The following is an 8,095-nucleotide window of genomic DNA, read 5'->3' on the forward strand; positions in this document are numbered from 1 at the left end:
ATTCCCGTAACAATTCCAGCCTGCACTGTCTTCAATAAATCGATCATATCTCAAGCTCCCGATATCGGATTAAGGTGATTCAAAAGGAGTTGGAAAGCTAAGAGATAGAGGAATAATGTCAAATTGATTTCTATAACCAAACACATATGTATTGCACCCAGAATTGGAAGACATTCTGACTAACATTCTTGCATATAATGAAACCATTCAACTTCTCTCATGCACCTAGACATAAAGGTGAACTTTATTCAATATTTAATTGAAAACATGCATGAAACAATTAAGAGTTAATCTAATAAATGAACTAATTTGATGAATGAACTAGATGATTTAAATGCAATGCATGCTTGAATGAACATCACACTTATTAAATGCAATGAATGTTATGCAAACTTTAAATTCTCATGCAAATTCATGCATGAGCAAAGTAAAGTGTTCCTCCCTTATTATTCCTTCTTCATCACGTTCCAAACATGATGTGAACATACTCTCCATGGCTGCTTGAAACTCCTTAGCCCTTTCTCGTGTGATGGGGCCACTTGGGTACTTCTCCGGGTCTTTGCTATTGGCGATCATATCATGACGTAGCATCATGGTGTGGCTGAGGGTTCTGTATCTCGGAGCTCACACCCCTCTAGTCTAGTCTTCGTAATATACCCATCGGTATCTAGGGTGAGATTTGGAACTACATCAGAAACATACACCCGACCAACTTAATTCGTTGAGTCTTGAGGCATCTGTGCCCAGTTGGCAACTAAAGCGCCTTGGCACTAACTGGGATATATCCGGACTATATGATCCTCATACGCTAAAGTGACTCAGGTGTCCTGACTATTTCTCGAGCATCAAACAAGACTAGTTTTATGTCATCCTAGCTATTCTGAGTTTATTATTGTTCTCAGTTGCAGGTTTTATTTCATGGTATTCTCGTATAATTGGGTCCCTCAAATATATCCCTTAAAACCCTTGGGTTTCCTACCCAGAAATGTTAGTGGGTATCGATACTAAAGCCCTCAGTATCGGTACTGACCTCTAGGTATCGAAACCAACATCTTGGTATCTATACTACTGGCTTATTGAAGGCTGATAACAAAGGTCTAGTATCTATACTTTCTTGAATATTGATACTAAATTTGACTTTGATGTTTTGAAAAATACCTAAGTATCAAAACCCCTATTGCGAGTATCGATACTCTGCCCTCAGTGTCGATACTCACATGAGTATCAATACCAAAAATGGCTACTATAATCTACTAAGTGAATTTGGTATCAATACCACTGTGCAATTATCAATATCTTATCTACAATATCGATACCCATTGTATGAGTATCGATACTTCTAGCCCAAAATCCACTTGTTTCTATTGAAGAACAATATCGGTATTGTTATTCCAATACCGATATACGTACCCAAAAATTTCATGCTTTAGGCACAAAATTTTCCCTTTAGCTCATCCAAACGGCCTACTAAGGTCCTCAAATGTTATTAGAGTATTATGTCTAATGATAGGGGGTCATAATAGGTCCATAAACATGTTGAAAAGCACCAATTATTGAAATATACCATGAACATGCTTCACGACTCATGCAAGCTAACAACACACCTAGTGATCTACATGTGGTAGAGTTGAGTTAGAACTAAGTTACATTGGATTTCTAAGTTGTTGGAAACATTCAAAGTCCAACCAAGCACTAGCTTCTCCTTTCTCTAAGCTTTGGAGCTTTCTTAAACTTCTCTCACTAGACAAAAATTTCAAGCATAAGGATTATTAATGTTGTTTGGAAACTTATAAAAGAGTTTAGAACATTTCTTGAAGATTGAATCTCTAAAAAACGAGCTGGTATCTCTTAGGTTTCTAAACCCCCACTAAACCCATATTTGGACACCATGACCAAAAATTGAACTTTTGTCTCAAATGAAAGCTCTAAAGATGTTAGTTTCGATTTTTACCTTCGCTGAACCATACTATAATTGTTGACTATCAAGTTCCAACCTCTGCTTACTTCTTAAAGAGGAAGAAAGATGAGATGAATGAGAAGGAAGAAGACAAACGAGAGCGGGGAAAAGAGACGCCCCGGACGTGATATCATCAACCAAATAAGGATTTCAGCTTTTAAAATTCTAAAAGGTATAATTCTCCCCTTGGTCCTCCTAACTTTGATTGCAACATAAAAATGCCCCTTTTACCAGCTATTAGGCTCAATCCAAGCTCAATCCCACTCAAACTTGGGATTAAGTTATAATTTAAATACATAAAGATGATGAATTATTTGCGGGGCTTATTAGTAGATCGTATAAACATAAATTTGAGACTCGTGAAATTAAAGATTAAATGAGACTAAAATACCACTAAAAATAAAATGATAAGAGCACCTTAAGTATATAAGAGAATAATAATTCCTCTTGAATACAACCTTCCGAAGCATATGATGAGAACTTATTAAGGGTTGTAAGCTACTTAAAAAATCAGTATGTCTTCGTATAATGTTTTAAGATAAAGAACTAGCTATAATTAATAATAATGTTCATAAAATTTTGTAAGAAAATGTTTGTCCGATTGACGCATGTATGTTGTGATTGTGTGGTTATACTACATTGACTGGGCTTAAGAGATAATTATTTTATATTTATGACTTATGACCTTAAATGTTTTCGATCAATTTAACATATTATGTCATTTCCTTGATAATTTGTAATCGTTAGTATCTATTTTATAATAAAATTTAAAGTCTACTATCCATCTTGTAGCTTTTTAAAGTCCAATAATAAAAAAATTATTTTATTAAAATTTAATAATTATTTATAGATTTTATCATATATACCGATATATGACACTAATATATTTTATTAATATATTAATAGCGTATATCGATATATATTATTCATTGTAGGATCCTATAGGCTTTGGCCCGAGGCTAGAAGAGCCCACAGCTGTTTTAACATTTGGGTTTTGTTGCCCCCAACTCCTAAAATTTAGTAATATATTTAATGATCACTCCAATGTCTAATTATTGGCTAAAACATACTCTATAAACAAACTATGTAAAAGGTACATATTGGTAACAAATACAATTTCATTTGTATACAACAACAATAAAACCATATTCACATATGTAATAAGGTAAGGGGAGGTAGGGTAGTAGGCCGCCCCCAATGCCAGGTTGAGAGCAGCTTTCGTAGAAGACCTTCGGCAGTCAGAAAATTAAAAATAAATATAAAACATAATGCATGTATAAATAAATAAATAAATACATAGTTGAACAATCTTTTTATGTAGTCTTCAGATGCGCGTCTGTAATTGGAAGTAATCCCTGCGTAAAAATCTCTGCATATAGACAGAAACGTAAGACCTGAATAAATTTAAAAAGAGAAAATATGAAGAGAAGGATACACAGAAGTCATCGATAGCAAGCTAAGAGAAGGAATAAAGTCAAATGGGTTAAAACCTAAACTAAGGCAACACTACTCCGCTACCCTAGTTCTAAGCCTTCATAAATTCCAATGTCAGAAACGTATAAAAAGTATAAGTCATGGAAATTACTACAAAGACATTAAAAAGAAGACAGAGATGCTACACCTTATGGCTGTGACCCACACTACTCGGCTACCCTGGTCTTATGTCTCCATACTTTCCTATCAGAGGTCATGTCCTCGGTAAGGGCTAAATTCTTCAAATCAGATCTTAAGCAGTCTACTCACTTCCTCCTTAGTCGTCCTCTCCTTCTGGCACCGTCGACTGTAATCGACTCTACCCTCCTGACCGCATCTGACGGTTGTCGTCTAAGGACATGCCCAAACCACCGTAGTCTTCCCTCTCTCAATTTTTCGGATACAGGCACCATCCCAAGGACATCCTAATTGCAGAGTTTGGCGTCATGGCCCACAAAATCCTTCCACATGCATTTTTTAAAGTTCAGGATAATTATAATATAATTAAAATTTTAATTAATTGATAATGTATATACTCTACAGATATAATTATTCGAATTTAAAATTTTTGAGAAAATATAACATTTTATTTTATTATTGAAATAACTGATGGATCGCATCAACATAATTTTAATTAAATGTTAAGATGTACATAGGTATATTTATTAAGATATTGCCAAACAATGCATATCTTTGACTCCAATATAAAGGCAAGACACAGCTGTTTGATAAAAGGCAGGTAGGCTCATTGTTTAGTAAGGTGTGGTGTGGGTGTCGACCGACGACTTTTCCCATTCACCATACAGCTTGAATCCATTGTCGACCTATGCCAATATAAATATATAATGCCAAGCTGCTGGAATAATATATTTTATATTTTGTTTTATGTTAGTATTTTTTTTCAATATTTATCCCAGCTTCTGGATTAAAAGGGGAAGTCCTATCGAAACCAATCATTCTTTGAAATTTTTAGATAATTTAAATTAATTTATATATTTTTTTATTTTTTATTTATAATATGTTTTTTCTAACAAGACTCTCCAGATTTTTCTCCTACCGCACCGCAGTATGGCTTTATGCAATATCATTATATTTAAAATAAGTCATAATATAATAAAATAACCTTAGTGTTTGACAGTGATGTCAAATTTATTCATATTAATTTTTTAGAATATTAGATCTATTAACATTTTATTTTAGGTCAAAAAAACTCTCGTTAAATGAAAATAATTAGTCAACTAATAGACAACGCCTAATGCTGACGAAGCATATACACATGGAAGAAGAAACTGACGTAACTGTCGATGTCATAATGCTTGATGATGTGGTACTGTTACATTAGATTTTTTATAAAATAATTTTTTTTAAATTTATTATTAATATTAATATTTAATTATTTGTTATCAATCAGAGAGTCGGTGCTTGTTTAATAGAACTATTAAAAACTTTCATTTTCTCGAATCAATAATGACTCACATCTTCTTCTTCCCCAACTATCAACATTGCCATTACCACTCTGCTAAAACCTCATCTCCAAACTCCAAACGAACCCACCAGTCTTTTCTCCCTCCCTCTTCACCCCCTTCTTTCATCAACAACTCCCACTACAAATATCAACCCTTTCTCATCACAAAATCCCATGTCCCTCAAACGGAGGACTAAAGTTTCATTCTTTTCTATGTTTTTCACACAAGAGAGAGATGTGAAGGGCCTCAAAGATGAGCTTTTTTTATGTCATATCACCTCTCGATCGTGGCACCGAGGCTACCCCAGAGGATCGAGAGCGTGTGGATCAGGTTAATTATGGCAGACCCTTTGTTGTTTTCTTCATGAAAATCAAGTGATCTTCTTCGTTTGGTCTTGCTTGTTCATTAATAGGGTTTCTATTATGAATCAGGTTGCACTCAAACTCGAGGAGTGAATAGGGGAAATGAGCCTCTTGAATCTAACTTGTTGAATAGAAAATGGAAGCTTTTGTACACAACATCCAAACCAGATTTGCAAACAAAGGTCTTTTCTCTTCAACATTTTTTTTGGGAAAAAATTCATTTTTAATCATCAAAATTTGTGTGTTCTTGTACAACAGAGGCCAAAGTTCTTGAGACCCAATGGAAAGATCTACTGATGATGAACCGGTGAATCATATTATTTGTGTAGGAAATGTGCATCTCAACATATCGCCATCCCAATTATTGCTGAGATAGATCTCTACAAGTTTGATCAATGACAACTTCCAGGTACCCTTTTCTCTTTTCTTTCGTGGTTTTACAGGGTTTAGCATCTAGTTTTGATTCGTATTTTCTCGAGATTCTATTAATTGATTTCAGTATAAGAGCACTTGTTTCATTTTTTGTTTGTAATTTAGGATAAATGCATTAGCTTTTTGGGTAATTTATTAATTTTGGTTTCTGTTTGATTTATGGATTTTTTTTGAATTGAAATTGGGTTGTTTTGAGGCACTGATTAATTGCTTTTGGTTTCTATTGGTTTATAGATATGGTGTTGTACAGTGGAATACCCAAACGGAAGTCGGCCGAACCGGACGGCCAGAATGGTATACTGGAAGGCAAATTTTACAATTTTATATTTTAAGCCAATGAAATGATGACATGTGTCATCTTTTTATTGATTGAAAATTATTTAAAAATTAATATAATTATTTAAAAAAAATTAAATTTTGCAGACGTGGCATTTGCCGCATCATCACCTTTGCCACATCATTATTACGTCAGTGTGCGAGTTAGGTAAGTTTGCCATGTTATTTCTATGCGCTGACTGTTAGTTGATTAACGATTTTCATCAAACGAGAGTGTTTTTTGACCCAAAATAAAATGTTAAGAGGTCAAATGTTTTAAAAAAATACGGATAAATTTAACAATACTATCAAATATTAAGGTTATTTTGTTGCATTATGTCTTGAAATAATTAGTGATATTAGCTATTAGTTAATTTAAATAGTCGTTTAATCAAAAAATAATTGAAATAGTCCAGACAGAACTAATTATTATAGTTAAGTTGCTAACACCGACTTTTCTTAATGAGCGGCAGGGGTTATCTTCAAGAAAAATTCCATATTAGCATAAACTACATTAACCAACATTGTTAGATTTAAATACATTTTTTAATTTTTAATTTAATCGGATCATACATTAATTTAAAATTGATTAAAATGATAAAAATAAATTGATCTAAAAATATGAATTTTAACATTTTTCCAAATTTATATATTAAATTGATAAAAAAACTAAATTCATATATTAAATTATGAAAAATCGTAAAGTTGAGGAGTGAATCTGTATGTTAAGGCACAGAAAATAAAAATAAGGGTAAGTTATGTATTTAGTCACCCAAAAATTATATTGGTTGCATTTTGGTCACTCAACTATTTTTTAAATTATATTTAATGTTATGTTTTGGTTTTATTTTGATCATCGACTATTAAAAATAAACAAAATTGTTAGTGTGGTAAATTTTTTTTAGTTTTCAATAATGATGTGGTATTACCTTATGGTGACATGTCAATACCATCATTAATTTTTTAACGACAGGTGATCAAAACGAAACGAAAACATAAATGTTTATTAAAACGTAACATTAAATATAATTTTTTTCAAAAGAAAATGAATAATTATTACGAAATAGAATGGCTGAATATGTAATTTATAATTGTTGAAAAGGAAAGGAGATGGGTTGGAAGTATGGTAGGCAAGGTGGGAAGTGATAGGGTAATTCCCTAAGGCCCCGTTTGGTTCACGGATTAAAACATTCATGGGAGGAATTTTCTCTTCCCGTTTAACTTACCCACGTTTGGATGGTTATTATTCCCAAATGAGGGTAAACATTGAATACCCACAATAGTTTTTTCCCCTGTTTTACTGGGAAGTCCCCCAGTTCCCTTAGGTATTTGAACATTTCCGTCCCTCTTGGCTAAAATACCATTCTCCCTGTTAGCTTGTTTCTACGAAGGAAAACATTGCATCTTCTTCGATTTGGCGAGAGTTGTTGCATTCTTCCCGTTAGCTTACTTCTCCCCGTTAGCTTGCTTCTCCCCGTTAGCTTGCTTTGGAACTTTACAGAGAGAGTTGTTTTATTCTTCTTCTTTGATTTCCCTTTTCTATTAGAAAATAGAGGAAATAAATGACTTTTTGAGGTTTGGGTCTTTTTTTCTCATGTTGAATTTCAATAAAGTTTGAAACTTCTTATTTGCTAATTTAATTCTAGCATGCATTTAGTTCCAAAGTTGTATTTTGTTGTTAATTAAGCTAAATAAACTATTTTTCTGCCTTTTACTTTTAACATCTCTTATATGAATTTGTTGGATGTTTGGGTTTTTGTTAATTTTCTTTTTAATTGTTAGTCGTAATTTGTGCTCAAGAATTTGAGTTCAATTACACGGCGAGAATTTGGATAGGAAAAGGGAGAAGATAGAACCTTCAGTTGTTTGATTTCCTTATAGCTAGTTTTAATCACTTTACCGGAATGGATGGTTTGTTTCAAGGAGGTGGATGGTGTAATACCATTAGAAGTTATGTCTTTCACAAGACTACTTGACGTGGTTCATCAAAATTTATGTAGAAGCAAATAAATTTCACTGGAATTTTAAGCTATAAAGCTGAAGAAAACCCTGGTTTGTACTTATAGTCCCATCTTAACCTTTTCTTTTTG

General features: G+C 33.0%; 1 long non-coding RNA gene across 1 annotated transcript; it reads left to right on the forward strand.

Annotated features, from left to right (window-relative positions):
• The first annotated feature begins 4,914 nt into the window (after positions 1-4,914).
• LOC120133702 lies at positions 4,915-6,022 on the forward strand. Its single transcript, XR_005517121.1, has 4 exons — positions 4,915-5,226; positions 5,328-5,440; positions 5,517-5,667; positions 5,925-6,022. It is a non-coding gene; the product is annotated as an uncharacterized LOC120133702 (long non-coding RNA).
• Positions 6,023-8,095: the final 2,073 nt, after the last annotated feature.

Source organism: Hibiscus syriacus, unplaced genomic scaffold (assembly GCF_006381635.1).
Source record: "Hibiscus syriacus cultivar Baekdansim isolate YM2019G1 unplaced genomic scaffold, ASM638163v2 tig00001777_pilon, whole genome shotgun sequence".
NCBI classification, from domain to species: domain Eukaryota; kingdom Viridiplantae; phylum Streptophyta; class Magnoliopsida; order Malvales; family Malvaceae; genus Hibiscus; species Hibiscus syriacus.